The following is a 20,021-nucleotide window of genomic DNA, read 5'->3' on the forward strand; positions in this document are numbered from 1 at the left end:
AATTCATCATTTCGGTGACACTTGTAAGAAAATACGAGATCCGGCATGTACAAACTGGTAAGACATTCGATTCTGAAGCAGAATTAAGGGAAAGCTCTTGCTTCCCAAGGCCAAACATCATATGAGCCAAATAAAACTTTTAAATCTAGCCTTTAGGTGAAAGGCCATAATTTTTCTTTTCCCTAAATCTTTTTTTTTTTTCCCCTGGACAGGCCTCATCTGCAAGTCACCAGAGTCAAAAGACAAACATCAAGAAGTGTTTATTAAACCATCTGTAATTCTTGAAAACTGAAAATGCCTCTGAGCAAAGCCAGAGAAGATCCCAGTGAAGGTAACTTCTTTGGATTGGTTTACAAGTCTTCACTAGACAAATGAATGGTTGATAGCAGATGGCTTGGTCTAAGAGAACGCATCCTAATTACCACTATGGAGGGTTACGCACAACTTGTCGGAAACCTAAAGTCTTAAGGATTTGCTTGCTTGCTTTTTTTTTTTTTTTTTAAGATTTTATTTTTTTAAGTCATCTCTACACCCAACATAGGGCTCAAACTTACAGCCCTGGGATCAAGAGTCTCCTGCCCTGCCGACTGAGCCAGCCAGGGTTTGCTTTTTGACCTGAGGATAGAAAATGCACTCTTCCTGAGATGTCCTTGCATGTCTATCTGTGTGACGTTTCGCTTGTGGAGTCTGGCTCAAGGAAGGGAGCTGCAGTCCTTTCCAGAATCCCACCCCATGGACAGCCAGTTTGCTTATGGCTGCGAGTGTCCTTGGATTCGCAGAGTCATTTCATATGTAGGAAACAGCAAAGGACCTCCGGTTAGAAGATGTGGCTCAGGATCCTGGCTCTGCCACTGGCAGCTGGGTGACCCTGGATGAGCCACCGAACCTTCTCTGGCCCCTTTGCCTCGTCTGTGAGAAGGGCATCTGCACTTGATAGTCTCCAGGGGCCCCCGCTGGCCCTAACAGTGGGACCATTTGTTTTAGTCCAGGCTTTGGCAGATCTACAGACAGCTGGCTTTAGAGACCCAGTTTATCATTAGCATCTGCTTAATTTACCACTTCCTTAAGTCGCAGTATTTTGCAGATGCTTGCTGCTCTGAGGAATCTACAGTGCCTGCCAGCTGAATGGGTGGGCAGAGGCTTTTTGCCCCTTTCCTTATGGGGCAGAAAATCTGGCCAAAATATTGAAAGTGAGAACTAGTGGTCTGAGACCAGTGTATTAATTTTAGAAAGTTTCCTCTGCTCCCGGCCACAGGCGAGCCTACTCCACTGCCTTCCCTTTGGCCCACATTCTAGACACATTGACCCAGAACGAAGCAATAAAAAGAGCACGATGCTTTTTCTGGCTTCGTGCTGGCTGAGGGAAGCAAAAAGCAGCTCCTTTCCACAACATATTTCCTTGCACCTTCTGACAGTGTCTCTCTCAGCTACTGAAATGGAAGCCTGTGACCCCAAAGGCCATCTCAGCAATTGGAGTTGGAAAGGGAATCCAAAGAGAAGTCCATGTGGAGGCTGTCAGTGAGGAAACCAGGAGCATCTGTGACAAGCAATTGTTTGAGGGGTCTGAGGTCACGGATTGGGGGCTCTCTAGCTGCCAGCTTGACCTTTCTTCAAGGACAGGCCGGGAAGAGAGCTTGCTCGCTGGATGATGGCTGCCTTCCCAGGAGAACACTGCCACTAGGCCAGAGAGGGGAGTTACTGCTTTTTCTTTTCCTGACTACCTACTGGGTTTGCCTGTGGTCCACTCAGGTCGGTGGAGTCTTCTTCTCCTTCCTGTTTTGCCTGGACCGCCTGTATCTTTCTTCCTGTATCCTTCACTTGGGTTGGCTTGTACAACACTTGGACGGACTGGACAATAGAATCTCTCCATTCTCCTTCCCTCTCAGGGGACAAATCTCACTGAGATGTCTTTGTGAGGTCAGAGATGCCTGTCCCAGGCTCTGGGCTCTGGTTTCTGGCCCGGGTTTGCTCTTTGTTTCTCAGCAGAAGCTTCTCCGTCCAGCGAGTGAAAGGAGTGGCTCTGGGAGGGGATAATTTTGTGAAATGATTGAGACTAGTCCAGTGTCTGCAGATACAAGCTTTTTTGGGTTTGGGGTTTTCTTACCATGAGTTTTTAGTGTGCCTTGTAGCTTGTGGCTCTTCTACATTAATTTGTTTTTCGTCTAACAAGAATTCTAATATTTCTGACTCAGTCCTGAGTAGAGACACCTTCAGATTCTTGAAATTTGAAACAGAAAAATCTAATTAGACTAACGCTCAATAAGTTTTTTTTTTTTTTTTTTGTCCCAAGCTAGACTAATCTTAATACTTCTCCAATACTTATTATGGAATCCTTCGAGCTTTTCCTGGGATATACACAGATCTTTGGGAAAATCTGTCCACCTATGATCTCAAGCTTAGGTCAGATCCAAGCACCATTTATTATATTAATATTATTTGGTAGTTTTAGTTCAGATTTTCATGAATAAGGTTTTGAGCTCTCAGAAACCTTTGATAGATCAGCGCTTTTCGGGGGCAACATAGAATACAGATACATCTTGCTTGAAAAAAGTCCGCCTGGCAAAACCACCACAAACAAAATCAGAAGACCAAAGAAGGACTATTTACAACACACATCACAGAGGGCTAATTTCCTTCATACAAAGAGTATTCCTACAAATTGGTACAAGGAAAACCAACCGCCAGTAGAAAATTGGGCAAGAATGCTAGCAGATAATCCGCAGAAAAGAAAATTTAGTATAACTCTTAATTTATGAAAAGATGCAACCTTTACTCATGACAAGAGGAGTGCCACTTATCCACGACAATGAGCTGTCGCTTTCACCAGTCAGATTGGGAGAGATATAAATGTTGAGAGCACACCGCTGTTGGTGCAGAGAAGCAGAGAATTGGACAGCGGGAGTGTAAATTGATATAATCTCCAACAAAATTAGATTAGCAGTATCTATAAATAGCATACACATCCTTTGACTCAACAATCTCCTTTTCCGGGAATTTGTTCTAAGACGCACTTGCACATACGTGAAATAATGTGTGCACAAGTATGTTCATGCAACACTGTTTTAATAGTAAGAGACTGGCAGCGATGTAACTGTTCAGGTAAAAAATAACAGTAATTTCTGTACACATCTACAATTATGGGGCAGCCATTAAAAAGAATGAGGGGGGCGTGTTTGTACTGAAATAGGAAGAGGGACACCTGGGGGGCTCAGCGGTTGAGCGTCTGCCTTTGGCTCAGGGTGTGATCCCAGAGTCCTAGGATCGAGTCCCGCATGGGGCTCCCCGCAGGGAGCCTGCTTCTCCTTCTGCCTGTGTCTCTGCCTCTCTCTGTGTGTCCCTCATGAGTGAATGAATGAATGAATGAATGAATAAATAAATAAATAAATAAATGAAATAGAGAAGTTCTGGGATACATAGTGAAGTAGAAAAAGCAAAGTAGAGAAGAATATGCAGGATTTAACTACATTAAAATTTAAAAAGATATAAAATATGTATTATAGAATGAGATAAAAACATGTATATCTACTTGACCTATATTCCGGCGATGGCCATGCATGTATACGAGTGTGGGCCCGTGTGTGTTTGTGCACATCTAGACTAGCTCTGAATGGACATAAAAGAAATGGGTGGGGGAAGAAGAGAAAATGGGGGAAGGAGGATGGCTTTCTTATTTATTTATTTATTTATTGATTTATCTATTTATTGATTTATTGATTTATTTATTTATTGTCTATCTTAACTTTTGTACCATAAGCAACGTTCCCATTTCAAACTGTTGATGAAATTAATTTTTGAAAGGATAGACTATGACTTTCTCTTTCAATATTCTGAAATTCTTACATTTCTCTTGTGGCTTCTAGAAGCAGGCGCCCCTGTCTCTCAAGCACGATTACTCAACAAGCTGAAGAAGCCTTCCTCTAATTTGTGGGTCCCTGGGCCTTCATTTTCTCTTCCTCAAATAAAGGGCCTTTCAAAGTTCATTTACGCAGGACACTAGAGTGAATCTGGAAAAATCCCTGAGCTGCTTCTCTGCTTCTCTGTGTAATCTTTTGTGCCAGGTTCTCTTCTAGATAGCTGGGTGTCTTCTTCCTTCAGGCAAAAATCCAGACCTCCTTGCTTTCTCTCCTCTCTTCAACTGAAGAATTGTCCTGTGCCAGGTACTGTACAAATCTCTTTGCTCCTATAATTTTTCATGATGACAACAACAACCCCATTCTACCCCCATTATATAGGTGAAGAAATGGAGTCCAAGGAGTTCGAAGTTGCTTGCTCAACATCACACAGCTAGCAAGTGGCTTTTCACTCCCCGCAGAGTTAAAACAAACAAATGAACAAATCTCACTCATTTGGGGAATATAAATAATAGTGAAAGGGAATAGAAAGGAAGGGAGAAGAAATGGGTAGGAAATATCAGAAAGGGAGACAGAACATGAAGACTCCTAACTCTGGGAAACGAACTAGGGGTGGTAGAAGGGGAGGAGGGCGGGGGGGTGCGGGTGGGGGGTGAATGGGTGACGGGCACTGAGTGGGGGCACTTGACGGGATGAGCACTGGGTGTTATTCTGTATTTTGGCAAATTGAACACCAATAAAAAATAAATTTATTATTAAAAAAAAACAAAATAAAACCAAATACACCTTGATAGCACAAGAATAATTAACTTTCTCCACTTGGAGCGAGACCTGGAATGTTTACTACAAGTTGTCAGTTTGGAGATATTGAGAAATCGCTTAGAAATGCTGGGCTCTTAGTGTTCTTATTTCTCCAAGCAGAGAAACACATAAAATGCTTTGCCGAGCACAATCAGCTGGAAAATTAATGTGACCTAAAAACACAGAGCTGCATGTCCCGGGGAAGATCTGGAACCGTCCTCCAGAGTACCGAGTCCGTCAGGGTTCACTCAGAGAAGCAGGCATATACGTGTGAATATGAATATGTATAATTATATATATATATATCTCATATTGTGTATGAGATCTATCTTCAGATCTGTCTGATGCTTGAGCTGCTTTGGGTCTGGCTGTGACCTTGAAGTCCACAGGGCAGGTGGTAGGAACAGGGTAAATAGAAGTCGAGTGGGAAAGAGCAGAAGCAGGCTGCAACTGGTGAAGACCAACTGGAACCCAAGTCATTTCTCATTGGTGCCACCTTCATGATGGAAGAGAAACTAGTGCCCTTCATCAAAAGGCTGAGCACTCACCTGGCCCAGGAGCAGACAAGGCTGAAGGAGGACCCAGGGGAAGGGGGTGCAGCCGCAGAGCCAGGTGATACCTGGCCAGTGAGGGTGTCAGCACAGGGCAGTGTGCTTGATACAACAGCGCCTGTGCTCGACTTCCCAGCGCAGGAACCAATGACCTCCCGCCCTAATCAGACACATACAGGGAAGGCAATTCTGTGCAACGTAATTCGGCCCAGCTGACACATCACGAGGTCACCACGAGTACGTTGCAGGAGGGCGGGCCCCAATCTTTGGGCTGAGGTCTCCAGACATGCAGCTTGAGAGACAGCCTCCATTCTTGGCCTCCTTTAGCCACTGGTTTCTTCTTATATTCTCTCCTTGCTTCTAGGGTAGACCAGAAAGAAAGGGAAAGCTCAGTAGCATTCACTCTCTACCTTCCTCTGCCCAGTCATCATTTTTTGAAAATAGGACACAAAAAGAAAGTGATATATTTTAATAAAATGAAAAAAAAAAAAGCCAAATTTCTGGGCTTTTTTTGTTTGTTTGTGTGTGGGGGGCGGGGGGTGGGTGGGATGGGAATATGGAGGAAGTTGTTTTTCTCCTGTGATAGTCTCTAAAACTCTGAGTAGCTCTGCACCATGGCCTTTGTCACAAGGAGACTGGTGGTGCCCTCTGGTGACACAGTGGCCCTCCTGGTAATGATCAAGCCCACACCTGCAGTCTGGAGAAGGGTCCATTAATTCTTGACTTCAGGGGGATCCTTGGGTGGCGCAGCGGTTTGGCGCCTGCCTTTGGCCCAGGGCGCGATCCTGGAGACCCGGGATCGAATCCCATGTCGGGTTCCCGGCGCATGGAGCCTGCTTCTCCCTCTGCCTGTGTCTCTGCCTCTCTCTCTCTCTCTCTCTCTGTGACTATCATAAATAAATAAATAAAAATTAAAAAAAAATTCTTGACTTCAGGTTCAGGAGTTATTGGCTTGTTCACAGCAGGATGGGAGCTAGGCCTGGTTTTGCTGGCCTATCAGCCTTCCCCATGCTTTGTTGGATCCTAGATTTTTCTTTTATGCTACATGACATCCCTTCTGGAATCTCTCCCATGCCTTCCTTTCCCTTCCTCCACTATAGCTTCTCTGTCTTTTTTATCTCATTGTTCCTTCCTTCACTACCTATAGCTCCTGCCCAAAGTTATCATTTGTTCCCTTCCTCTTGCTGGGAAAAGGGCTTCAGGTCTTCATGTCAGGAACAGAGACAGAGGCAGAGACTCTCAGAGTGGGCTGAGCTCTGGATAGAGCATCTTTTTCTAAAATATTTTTTTCCTTATATACATTTTCTTTTTTTCTTTTAAATTCAGTTTGCCAACATATAGCATAATACCCAGTGCTCATCCCATCAAATGCCCTGCTTAGTGCCTGTCACCCAGTCACCACACCCCGCCCCCCACCTCTCCTCCAGCAACCTTTGTTTGTTTCCCAGAGTCAGGAGTCTCTCATGGTTTGTCTCCCTCTCTAATTTTCCCTGCTCAATTCCCCTCCTTTCTATTATAATCCCTTTCACTGTTTCTTATATTCCCCATATGAGTGAGACCATATGATGTTTGTCCTTCTCCGATTGACTTCCTTCACTCAGCATAATACCCTCCAGTTCCATCCGTGTCAAAGCAAATGGTGGGTACTTGTCCTTTCTGATGGCTGAGGAATATTCCATTGTCTGTATAGACCACATCTTCTCTATCCATTCATCTGTCGAAGGACATCGTGGCTCCTTCCACAGTTTGGCTGTTGCGGACATTGCTCTATGAACATCGAGGTGCAGGTGTCCCGGCGTTTCATTGCATCTGTACCTTTGGGGTAAATCCCCAGCAGTGCAATTGCTGGGTCGTAGGGCAGGTCTATTTTTAACTCTTTGAGGAGCCTTCACACAGTTTTCCAGAGTGGCTGCACCAGTTCACATTCCCACCAACAGTGCAAGAGGGTTCCCCTTTCTCCACATCCTCTCCAACATTTGTGGTTTCCTGTCTTGTTAATATTCCCCATTCTCACTGGTGTGAGGTGGTATCTCATTGTGGTTTTTGATCTATATTTCCCTGATGCGGAGTAATGTTGAACATTTTCTCATGTGCTTGTTGGCCATGGTAGGTCTTCTTTGGAGAAATGTCTGTTCATGCCTTCTGCCCATTTCATGACTGGATTGTTTGCTTCTTGGGTGTTGCATTTGATAAGTTCTTTTTATTTTTTTTATTTTTTTTCATTTGATAAGTTCTTTATAGAATCTCAGATACTAGCCCTTTATCTGATATGTCATTTGCGAGTATCTTCTCCCATCCTGTAGGTCATCTTTTAGTTTTGTTGACTGTTTCCTTCGCTGGGCAGAAGCTTTTTATCTTGATGAAGTCCCAATAGTTCATTTTTGCTTTTGCTTCCCTTAATAGATGTGTCTTGTAAGAAGTTGCCATGGCCAAGTTCAAAAAGGGTGTTGCCATGCACCCGATCTCGTCTGGATAGAGAATCTTGAATTTAGATCCTTTGGATTAGAAGATTAAGCTCCTGCTTAACTAGCTCATGTACCTCTTTTTGCATCTTGGACTTCATTTTAACCACCCCTTTCTATTCCTTTAGCTCCCTTCAGATTCTGAGCTGAAGTGTGGGGAGCCTTATTAACAGCTCACGGTCTGTTACTAGGCTCCGCCCCAACCCTTCTGTCTAAATCTATGGGATCCTAAGTTTCTGTGATTGTTAATTTTATGTATCAACTTGATTATGCCAAGGGATGCCAGGTAGCTAGTTAAACACTATTTCTGGGTGTGTCCGTGAAGTTGTTTCCAGAACAGATTAGCATTTAAATTGATAGGCTGAGTACAGCCGCTGACCTTGTATGATATGGGTGGTTTTCATCCAACCCACTGAGTAGAATAAAAGGTGAAGGAAGGTTGAATTTTCTCTCTGCTTGACTTTTCAAGTTGAAACATTTCTCCTGCCCTTAGAACTCCTTGTTCTCAAGCCTTCAGACTTGGACTGGAATCTACACCATGGTGACTTCTCAGCCTCCATAATAGTGTGAACCAATACCTTATAATAAATCTCTTTACTTATATATCTCTATATCATATTTGTTTTGATTCTCTGGAGAACCCTGGCTAATATAGTGTCTGTCCTACCACCTAATGGTGGATCTGGGCTCTCAGCCCAGTCTTTCTGGGTCTGGCTGTTCACTTGTATGGTCTGGCTGTTTCATTTTCCCTGAACTTCAGTCATCCTCAGCATTGTACTCTAGGTTCATAGGTCAGTCCTGTCCCACCCTGTGCTCCGGCCAATGAACTATAGCCCCAAGTGGGGCCCAAAACTCAACTTTTCCTTTCTAAGAAGAGAGTTTAGACATTAGGCTAGGCCTGGATCTTCTGAAGGACTACAGTAGATTCAGCTTTGGGGCAACAGGAGAGGTGGGTTAGGGGCAGAAGGAAGGTTTTTTTTTTTTTTTTTTAATACTAAGAAGACTCAAAAAAAAAAAATACTAAGAAGACTCTAACATAGGTGTCCTTGATGGAATCTTCCAATTTCAAGAGTCAATAATTATGTAGTAAAGCTAGGAAGAATGGCTGGGTGGTCCGAGTAGGCAGATAGCTGAGATTTTGAGAATAGGCACTAGCCTGATGTCAGAAAAATAAAGGAGATTTTTTTTTCTAGAAAAGTAAGTTATATTTTGTTCTCTTCCCTGGGTTAAGGTGATAGGAAAGAACTTAGGTATATGTAACTCAAACCCAGGAGATGCATTTTAAGAAATAGGGGTGAAGTATTATATCTCTAGCTCACTTTAAAATATTTTACAAAATAATATGTTTATATATCCAGATAAAACAAATATGACAAAACTGTTAATTATTGATTCTAGGAAGCAGGTATAGAGGTGTTTATTTTACTATTCTCTCAACTTTTCACTATGTTTGAAGTACTGAAGTGTTTGGGGGAAAAGTCAGCCTTTTAATAATTCTACCATCAGTCCTTACCAACATGAAACTGGTTTAATCCTCTTTTCTTGTGACACCCTTCCATATGTTGGAGGACATCTTGCACAAAGGGGGCCCTCACCAACTGGAGAAAATACTGATGAGTGGAAACTTCATTGCCTCCGAGCATTCTTTTTTCCTGGCTAACCATCCTGATAATTTCTATGATGAGGGTTTGTCTCACCTGACCATCCTGAAACCTCAGGTCTCTCCCAAGACATCTCTATTGAAATGTGGGGCAATGAAACCTTGGCTGGAATATTGTAAAGAAAGAGCCACAAAGTCTGGGTGACACTTTATAGCAGAAGTTAGTAGAATCTGTGGGCTCTGCAGAAACATGGCAATGAGTAGCTGTAATGGTTGATTGCATGGATTCTGGAATCAGACTGCCTGGGAAGTGTGATTTCCAGATCATTCACTTTTCAGCTTATATGTGCTCATTTCCCTCATCTGAGAACCAGGGGATAGAAGTAGAATCTACCTCCATTGGTGATTGTATAAAATTAACAAATTGATCCACATACTCAGAATACTGCCTGAGACTAGCAGCTCTCAATAAATGTTGTTGTTGTTGTTGTTTTTACTACTATTATTATTATTATTATTATTATTATTTTCTTCTCAACTTATTTGGAGATTTTTATGTTCTTTTTGCCATTAAATTGATTCAACAAATCATTTTTGAACATCTGTATATATATATATGTATACAGATATATATACATAAATATATATATATGTATTTGGAGGTCCCAGAGAAGTGAGATTCTATTACACCCTGAAGGAGGTTACAGGCAATAAACAGGACCCAAAGCCAGTGGCTTCCAGACCAGATGGGAGGGAGGCATCAGATCTCCATTTAGGACAACTTCAACCCTTTGTCTTGATCACAATTTACTGAGAATTGAAGAACTTCTAGATTTAGAAGACTCTGAACTTCCGTTCGAAAACAATAAAGAGCTCCCTTAAACTAAAGATGATGGTTCAGAACGATAATATTTTTGAATTTTTTTTAAGAAAAGGAAAATTAACTCCAGCCTAATCTACCTATAAAACCACAAAAGAATAAGAGTATGATTTGTGTCAGTTTTTTTTTTCAAGTTTTCATATCTTACTGATTGTCAAGGTAAATAAAATTATGACCATTCAGGAGAAGCAGATAAAAGCAAAATTAAGTGAACCGAGGCATATCAAGTTAAGTCTGGTGCAGATAAGGGAATATTAAAGAGAAACAGTGTTTAGTTTTGCAAAATACTGTCTTTTGACCAGTCTTTATGGTTTGCATATGAAATAGTTTAAATCAGAGATCACACCACCCACAAAACATGCCTGAACTGGTTTCATCTATTTCTAATGATCCCTATTTCTGTTTTGTTTTGTTTTTTTCTCCTTCTAGGGGAGCTAAGTGAGTGAGATCAAATCTTTAGAATAAGAAAAGGATTGGAGAGTCTCTCGAGACACATAAGGATCATCACTGTGACTACTGGCATGATGGATTCCCATCTTGGGCAATGAGAAAGCAAAAGGTTTTTGGAGTGGGTGCAAAGATCAGGAGAGGGGCTGCAAGACCACATACCAGGATGTTTTCTACCTTTGGCTTTTTGTTAAGTGTCCAAACTAATTTTTCTGTACTAGTTGATGGTTGTTTCCATTCCTTCACCAGTTGGTGAGTGCCTCCTTTCCGCACTATGCCTTCCAGAATGTAAAGGAGTGCCACAAGAAGTCCTGTTGAGTTCTCCAGGGTTTTGCCCAAAATAAAAAATAGTTGGATTGAATCTAGAAGCAGTTACAGAAACATGCTGGGAGGACGGGCATACATTAACTAGTTATGGTTTTATTTTTTAAGGAAAAGAGATGGCGTACGTTTTTCCACCTTCTTTCTCCCAAAATGCTAACAACTTCTTACTGTGGAATTTCCTGAAAAGGCCTTAGTTCTAAACAAAAGGTCAGGTGAGGTCCTTTATTTTGAAGTTCCAGAGAGTTTCTGCTCACAGGTCAATTCTGGAGCCATTTAACTAGTTTAGGAAGAGCTGTTGACTGCTGACTATTTTTACAGTTTTCTTTCATCGCCTGATTCCTGTGACCCTTGAAGGTATCAGCTTTAGGAATAACATGTAAGAACACTTTAGAGCTTGGGAGGTCATCACCTGTAGATCTTGTGTTTTACATGTTTGAATGTTCAGGAACAGGGAATCCCTTTATGTTGCCATAAATCTCACCCTTATCAAATTAGAAGGAGCATATCCTTCACATAGAAATGCAATATTTTGAGGTCTCCTACAGTAGGCTGAAAGCTTTATCTTATCCCTAACTTCCTGTTTGAGTGCTGTGAATATTTGCAGCATTTGGGTGACAGAATCATGAAGCAACAAAAGTTTAAAAGGCAGGATATGGTGGGGAATCTATTCTGCACCCAAGGAGCTTAAAGTTTTATAAAAAGGGATGTGGACAAACAAAAATCTCTGTTGTGAGCCATTGCAATGGTGGACATTATCCAGGTTTCATTTAGCAGTCAGAGCGTTGATACACATCTATTTAGCAACATCTAACAAATCACATTCCTTGAAGGAATGGACTAGAATGTAACTCAGTTCTTATTGTTCTTGTCCCATTTTATTCATTCAGCTGATAATTACTGGCAACTCCCTGAGTCCCAAGCCCTTTCAAGGCAATTTCATTCTTTTATGGGTTGGCATTCTTTTATGTTTCCCTTCTTTGCCTTTCTGACCTCTGCTTGCTCTGCAAATTCAGTTTAAGCAACATGTCCTCAAGAGACCCTCCCCTGACTCTTTCTATGTGAGTTGCACCGGGCTCCCTAGGCTTCCCTTGAGCTCCATGCATCCCTCTTTCGTCGCCTCCTATCATAGCTGCTGATCTTTTTGTAGCTAGCTGCACTCCCCACCTCCAAAAGACTGCAAGACCTTTGAGGAAGGGTCTGTGCTGTGTTCAGGTTTGTGCCCCCAGCACTTGGCAGAGTGTCTGGTACATGGTAGAAAGAAACCCCATGACTGGTTGGTGAAGGAATGAAGGCAGGCGGCCTGCCTTCCCTACCCTTGGGTGAGTCTGAAGAAAGATGAACTAGATTTGAGATTTTATTGCATAATTAAATTACACTGTCAAAATAATTTTTAAAGCTGAAAGGAAATTCAGAGATCAGCTACAGGAAATTGAGGCCTAGCGAGGTGAAGAGAGCTGGCCAAGGTCATGCAGCTGTTTAGGTCTCCTGCTGGCCAGTCCTAGCCCAAATATGGGGAAGCTTAGTTATTATTTCCTCTTAAAAGTTATCCTGGAATCCAGGCAAAAGGATTTTGCAATCTAAAAATGCTAATGGGGGGGTGGCAAATTACAACTACTTAGATAAATGAATGTAACAGCAATTATAGACACCTCCCACCCCCTCACTTATCTGCAGGGAATACATTCGAAGGCCTCCAGTGGATGGAGGAAACCATGGATAATACCAAACACCATGTATATTATGGGGTTTTTTTCATACCATATGTATTTTTTACAATATCTTAGTATACTGTACTCACTCTTCTTCCTGTGATGATGTGAGATGATATAATGCTTTATAATACCTACCTGATGAGATGAAGTGAGTGGTATAGGCATTGTGGTGTACTGTTAGGCTACTATTGACCTTCTGACAATGTGTCACAAGGAGGATCATCTCTTGGACACTCTTGTCAGTGGTGACCATCAACTGAAACCGTGGAAAGCAAAACTGCAGGTAAGGGGATGCTAATATATTTAAGACCTCTGGGAATACTGAGAAAACAGGTAGCTAAGGCAGGCTCCACTGACCGGGCCATTGGTCTTTCTTTTTTTTTTTTTTTATTGATGAGAGATAGAGAGAGAGAGGAGGGGAGAGAGAAAGAGACAGAGACACAGGCAGAGAGAGAGAAGCAAGCCCCATGCAGGGAGCCCCAGGTGGGACTCGATCCCTGGACCCCAGGATCACACCCTGAGCTGAAGGCAGGTGCTCAACCGCTGAGCCACCCAGGGGTCCTGGAGCCATTGGTCTTAAAGCCAGTGTTAGTCGCTTAAACTCTAACGAGGGTGGACGTATGAACAGGCCAAATTTAGCAACCATTTCTGCAAAACACAAATTTGGATTGAAAGACAAATGCCAAGTTCAAAAAAAGTAAATGTGCTCCTATTCCTAAGTTTAAGGCAAACAGAGGATTTGAAATGTTTCTCACTTTCGATGTTAAGCAATGATGGATGTAAAGAGAAAGATTAGTTTTACTTCCAACTTAGTGATTTCAGAAAGTAATTTAACCTATTTCAAGAATAAGCCCCCTCAAGAATAAAAGTCAGATTTTTGGATGTGTGTTGAAGTTTGAGTTGCCTAATGAATGGTTAAACGTTAGGAAGGCTTTGTGAATATTTAGCAGAAAGATGGCAAACTGGTGCTGGAATTGGCCTGCAGATGTGTTTTGTTTGGATGGTTGAATGTTTTAACATTTCAAAAACTGTCAACATTTAAAAATAAGATTTCATGTGAAAAAATTCTGGATTTCTGACTTATTTGAGAAAGTGGGAAAACCCAGTAACATTAGATAGACTTCTGTATGTGTTTCCTGTGGCTGCCATAACAAATCACCACAAACTTGATGGCTTAATACAACAGAAATTTATTCTTGCACAGTCCTGGAGGCCAGAAATCCAAAATCAAGGTGTTGGCAGGGCCATCCTCTGTCTGAAGGCTGAAGAGGACAATCCATCGTTGCTTCTTCCAGCTTCTGGTGCATCCAGGCCGTTCTTGACTTGTGGCTGCATAACTACATTCTGTTTCTATCCTCACACTCTCTCCTCTTTGTGTCCAGTTTTCCTCTGCCTTGCTGTAATGAGCACACCTGTCATTGGGTTTAGGCCCACCGGTCATCCAGGATGATCTTATTTCAAGATCTTTAATTTCATTGCAAGAGCAAAGACTCTTTTTCTAAATGAGGTCACATACATAGGATCTGGGGACGAGGATGTGGTCCTATTATTTTTGGGGCCAACATTCAACCCAATACAACTTTCCACATGGGCATTCCCTGAAGCAGTGAGCAGCGACGGGGCATGGGTGTTCAGTTGGCCACAGTCCCTACTATTCCCCATTGCCTGGGAATTTTGAATTTATAAATCTTAGTTTAGGATTTGGTGAGAGACTTAATAATCCCTATGTGAGTTCACATGTGATACAACTTTGACACGATGACCACAGTTCCTCAACAGTGGCTGTGCACTAGAGTCACTTCTGGAGGCTTAAAGTGGGGGTGTCTAATTTTGCTTCTGGAGGATCAGATTCAATAGGTTTTCAAGGTAGCACTGGAATTGGCCCATTTTAAGCACTCCTCAGGCAAAGCTGGGCTTGAAGCCATGGTGGAGCTTCATACCTGGGTTATGTTCCTGGGACACATGAAGCCATGGAATTTGCCAAACTCCAAGGATGAGAAACTGGAGACATTTGACAAAGGTGTTCCTTGTCAAAGGTCCAGTGCTCTTGACCTAGCTTGGCTTCCTCTGCCATTTTAGCTATTGTCCTTGTTCCTTTTCTTTCATGGTACAGAAGACACAATTCTATAATTAACAATCAGTTCTGAACAAAGTAAAAACATAATACAAATTGCATAGGATCAATACAAATCATATAATTGCATACTGCTCAGCTGCACTGTTTATTTTCTTTTTATTTTTTTAAATTTTTAAATTTTTTGTTTATTTTCTTTTTAAATATATCCTGTATCATTGCAGAAAGATTTTAAGTTGCTTTGCTTTCATTTTTTTTCAGGGCGATAAGTGGTAACATTGGGCAGGATGAGGTTGGAGTTGTTTAGGGCATTAAAGAAAGAACAGTCTGTGAATGGACAAGCATAAGAAAGCAGCACTTGTGAAGGTAAATACAACTAGGTCAGAATTATTGAGCATAAACTGGGAGGTGTTGGTGGTGAGAGATGAGCAGACACCAAGCCCATGTCATGAGGGGCCTCGAATGCCGATCTGAGGAGTAGGCTTTATTCTTGAGGCAGTAGGCATTACTGAATGCTTCAAGTCCATTTGGGTCCTGGAGCAAGGAAGTCACGTGATCCTGCTGGGCAGCCATTCTTGGGAAGGGCGTTGGCTGTGTTGAGGGAGGTGCTGATTCTGAGAACAGGGAGACCAGTTAGGGGGCCATCATAAGAAAACAGGAGAAAGATGTTAAAGATCTGAATGAGAGGTGGAGCAGGGCTGTGGAGGAAGAGTAGGGAACCCAATCTATAAGGACAGTGATTGACTGGATATGGATATGGGCTATCCAGTGATAACCCCGGATGTGGAAGATAGGAAATTTGTTGGAAAAAAAATACAGACCATGGGAAGAAAACTCAGTCTGAAAGAGAGATAATGCCTTTAGTTTTAGATGCATTGAATGAAAGACGTTGGTCTTTTTATTCATAGAGTTATGGTTGATCTTGACGTAAGAGTTAAGCAAATAAAAACTAAAATATCCATCTTATTACAGATGAATTGGAGGACATGAAATGACATGACATGACTTCAGAACTGTGGTCACAATGACCTGTGAGCAGCCAGTTGTAGCCCTTCTCAAGGGAGGGAGGGTTTTGTTTTTTTTTTTAAGATTTTATTTATTGATTTATTCATGAAAGACAGAGAGAGAGAGAGAGGAGAGAGAGGCAGAGACACAGGCAGAGGGAAGAGCAGGCTCCATGCAGGGAGCCCGATGCGGGACTCAATCCTGGATCTCCAGGACCATGCCCTGGGCCAAAGGCAGGCACTAAACCAACTGAGCCTCCCAGGGATCCCAGAAGGGAGGTTTTCCCATAAAATTTAGAGTATCAAGCTTCCTTGAGTCCCTCCTGTAGTAGAAAGTTTTCCAGAAAGAAGGAAGGTACAAACATCTTGCTTCCAAACTCTGTGACAGGCAGAGAAATGACCCCCACGGGTATCCACAACCTAAGCTCCAGAACCTGCGAATATGAGAGCTTTACAGAAGGGATCTTGCAAATGTGATTAAGGTTAAGGACGTGTTGAGATTATCCTAGGTTATCTGGGTGGGCCCCTTCTAATCACACGAGTCCTTAAAAGCAGAGAATCTTTCCTGGAGCTGTGGTCAGAGAGAGATGTGAGGACGTAAGGAGAGTCCGAGAGGAGCAGCGTTGCCAGCCTTGAAGCTGGAAGAAGAGGGTCATGAGGAGGGAAAGCGGGTGGCCTCTGGAAACTTAAAAGGCAAGGAAAGGGATGTTCCCCTGAAGCCCCCAGAAGGAAACGTGGCCCCACTGCCCCTTTGACCTTAGCTCAGGGAAACTCACGTCGGACCTCTGACCTCCAGAAGGAGCAAATAAGACATTTATATTGTTTAAGCCACTGCGTTTGTGGCAGTTTGCTACTTCAGCAATAGAAATAGAAAATCGATACACTCATCAAGTCGATTACTTTGTCCTTAGCCTGCTGAAGGGTTGTGTCCTGGACAGGGCCTTAGGCTCACCATGCCTATTCCTGCCCTTTCTCTAGAAAGATACATAGTTTGCTTCCTGATTCAGACTCAGGTCTCTGTCCAAATGTCACCTTATCAGCAAATCCCCAGGATACCCCTTAACTTTGAAACAAAACAAAACAGAGACAGCAAACCAATTCCCATCAGTCTCTTTAGCACTTGTCACCTGACTGACGTATTACAGATTTCGTTGTGTGAGTTGTCTGTCTTCCTTCTAGAACTGAAGTTTTATGGGGACAGGGTCTTTTCTATTTTGTTCCTAGCTGGATCTCCAATGCTTGACATGCAATAGGTCATCAATAAATATTGAATGAATGAATGAATGAATGGGTGAATAAGTGAAAACTTTTCATGTCCCCCGGGGCCTGTTGTATTCATGTACTTCTCTTTGAGGAGATTTCCTGAAATTCTTCCCGTCAGTTCTCTTCTACCTTGAGGGGTGAGGGTGCCCTGCCTAAGCCACCAACCACGCAGAGGGTGTCCAGTTAAAATCTTGTGTCCAACTGTTTTCCCGCTGTCCCTCTTTCCAGTGAGAATATGCCTGTGGTCTCTGTACTTCTCACTCCTATTTCCTGGGTACTGTCTCTGTCTCCTTTCCTTCCCTGATGGTGCTTTTGTTTTTCATTTTTAAAAGACTGTCCCTTTAAAAAAATTTTTTATTTATTCATTTATGAGAGACAGAGAGAGAGAGAGGCAGAGACACAGGCAGAGGGAGAAGCAGGCTCCATGCAGGGAGCCCGATGTAGGACTCGATCCTGGGACTGTGGGATCTCGCCCTGAGCCGAAGGCAGATGCTCAACTACTGAGCCACCCAGGCATCCCATTAAAAGACTGTCTAATTTGAGTTTCCCCAAAAGTAGACCCAGAAGCAAGGACTAGAGTACAGGCAGGTTATTCGGGAAAGTCATCCCAAGAAGTATAAGTGAGGAAGCAGGGAAACTGAGGCGGGAAAGGGAGCAAAGGTAATAATAGTACGAGGTGCAGTGATGAGTGAGTTACCAATGGGGGTAAGGACTCCCCTTTCTTCTTTCTGTTGTTTCTTTTCATGGAATCCCAATGTACCCTTAAATTTTACAGACAGTTTTCTCTCAGAGAAGCTTCTGTGTGTGTGTGTGTGAGTGGAAAATAAATACACCCTAGTATTAAAAATGGCTATATCTGCATGATCAGATTATAGGTGACTCCTTTCTTATTTTGATTTTGGATACATTTATAATCTTTAACCATAAAATATATTACTTTTATAATCGGAAGTAAACAATTACATTAAAAATTTGGGAAAATCCACCGTTTCAGATAAAAATTTGAACCATTTTGTCCTAAGTTTGCCCAATGTTTTCAGTTGCCTGAAAAGTGGGGATTTATTGACATAAAACAAAGCTTTTCAAGTAAACATGAGAAATGGATGGAGGATTACTGAACCCGCTGCCATGCCAGAAGACAGCCAGTAGGTCACGTTATTAATCACAGTCTGATACCACGTTGTTTTTCTAGAGTAGATTTCAGAGTGAAGGGAGATATACTGTTGTTGCATTATTAGAGTATTTATTGTGAATAAATCTGGGAGGTCCTATGAGTTTAAAATGGAATTACTCAAAAATTTCTGCAGGAGAAGATGGCTGTTCCAAGTGAACTGAAACAAAGGCTTAATGTTTTGTGTCTCTTTATTTTTGATGGAATCTAAACATGCTTTTAGTCCTTGAGTGAAAAAATACATTTATTCTATATATATACACCCATACTATATTATGCATATTAGATGTATTTTATCTCTTGATGTAAATACCTATATTTTATTTTAAATTCAAAATTTGAGGGCCCCTGAGTGGCTCAGTTGGTTAAGTGTCTGACTCTTGATTTCAGCTCAGGTCATGATCTCAGGGTTGTGAGATCCAGTCCTGCATTGGGCTCTGTGCTGGGCATGGAGCCCTAAGATTCTGTCTCCCTCTCCCTCTGCCTTTCCCTCACTTCATTTTTTTTTTCTTCAAAATTTGATTGTCCTGCACTTCTGAACATTTTATAGCATACCTTACAAATTTAGAGAGCCAGTCAACTCAAATTCAAAAAAATTAGAATTAATACTTGACACTCTGTTATACTTTTGGATTTAATACCACAGAAGTTAAGAATAAACGATTGCCTGATTTAACAAATTGACAAAATAATTTGTAAGTAAATGACATATTTTGTGGATGTAAACAGATCATGCTATTTAACTTGAAAATGTTTAGAGTCAGTGTTTAAGGTAAATTAAAAAACAACTCTGGCTTGTGTGCATTATTAATTTGGCGAAAAAGGAAGTGCAAAAGTTTTCATAGAGACAGAGAGCTAGAGTGGACTTGAGAGGAAAACACCACCTCTGTTTTATAGCTGACGTAGGTGTCTAGAGGTTGAGGGATCTGTCCAGGCTCACAGTTAATGGATAACAGGTCTATAATTAGCTCTGTTACTAGAGTGGAATGCTAGCATCATTTCATTTCAGGCAAAGTGAAAAGAAAAAGAAACACTTATTGAGCATCTACTATGGTCTCTTACATAAGATTGCCAAGATAATCCTCACAGAAATCTTCTGAAGTAGAAACCAAGACTTAGGAAGGCAGTGTCTTGCCCAAGGTCACGTGGCTGACTAGTATTAGAGCCATATTACAAAATCAGGACTATCTCAATCAAGGATACTTGAGAGATTATTAAGTGGAAGAGAGAAGTATTTTCAGAAGGGCAAAATAAAGACCTCCATAAATCTACTTCTCAATAAAAAGCAACAAAATCAATAGCAAAAAATTTCAAAATTAACTTTTTCAAAACACTGGAAATTAATCAAAAATTAATTAAACACATCTAAGGAGTGTTTACTTAAAGAAGAAAGGCTGAATCTTGATAAGGATAGCAAGTTTTGTGGAGTTTTAACTATCCCTAGTCTTACCTTCCTCTCCACAGCTCCATGGTAGCCTTGAAGACCAGCAGCACAGCAGCTGTGAAAACAAGCAGCTTAGTACCTTTTGAAGAGGGCAGATGAGTGCAGATGAGTGTGTAGGGCCCCCGCCCCCCCTCCCAGAGCCTCACATCCAGAGATTTCTCGTGATTTGAGTCTGAAGACCTCATTTAAAGAGTTTGTCTTAACTTGACTAAGACCTTGCTCAATGGGAAATTCCTTTCCCCAGGATGTTTACTGAAAATAATCAGTGGTAATTGTTTAGCATCAGAACCACTGCAGGCAGTGATGTTAGGTGGGACTTTCCAAAATAAAAATCTAAAGAATGAGAGGTCAATAGAGGATTTTGGAAAGCTCCAACATATGACTGGGAGTCTAAAAGGCCACTTATATGTGCATGCCTGGAAAACGGAAGGCTTTAA

The 20,021-nt window shown here is 41.9% G+C and overlaps 1 long non-coding RNA gene across 1 annotated transcript; it reads right to left on the reverse strand.

Annotated features, from left to right (window-relative positions):
* Positions 1-13,798: 13,798 nt before the first annotated feature.
* Positions 13,799-19,739, reverse strand: LOC118352226 (uncharacterized). The gene is made up of 2 exons (XR_004809020.1): positions 19,591-19,739; positions 13,799-15,316 (listed from the first exon to the last, which is right to left on the reverse strand). It is a non-coding gene; the product is annotated as an uncharacterized LOC118352226 (long non-coding RNA).
* Positions 19,740-20,021: the final 282 nt, after the last annotated feature.

Source organism: Canis lupus, chromosome 13 (genome assembly GCF_003254725.2).
Source record: "Canis lupus dingo isolate Sandy chromosome 13, ASM325472v2, whole genome shotgun sequence".
NCBI lineage: Eukaryota > Metazoa > Chordata > Mammalia > Carnivora > Canidae > Canis > Canis lupus.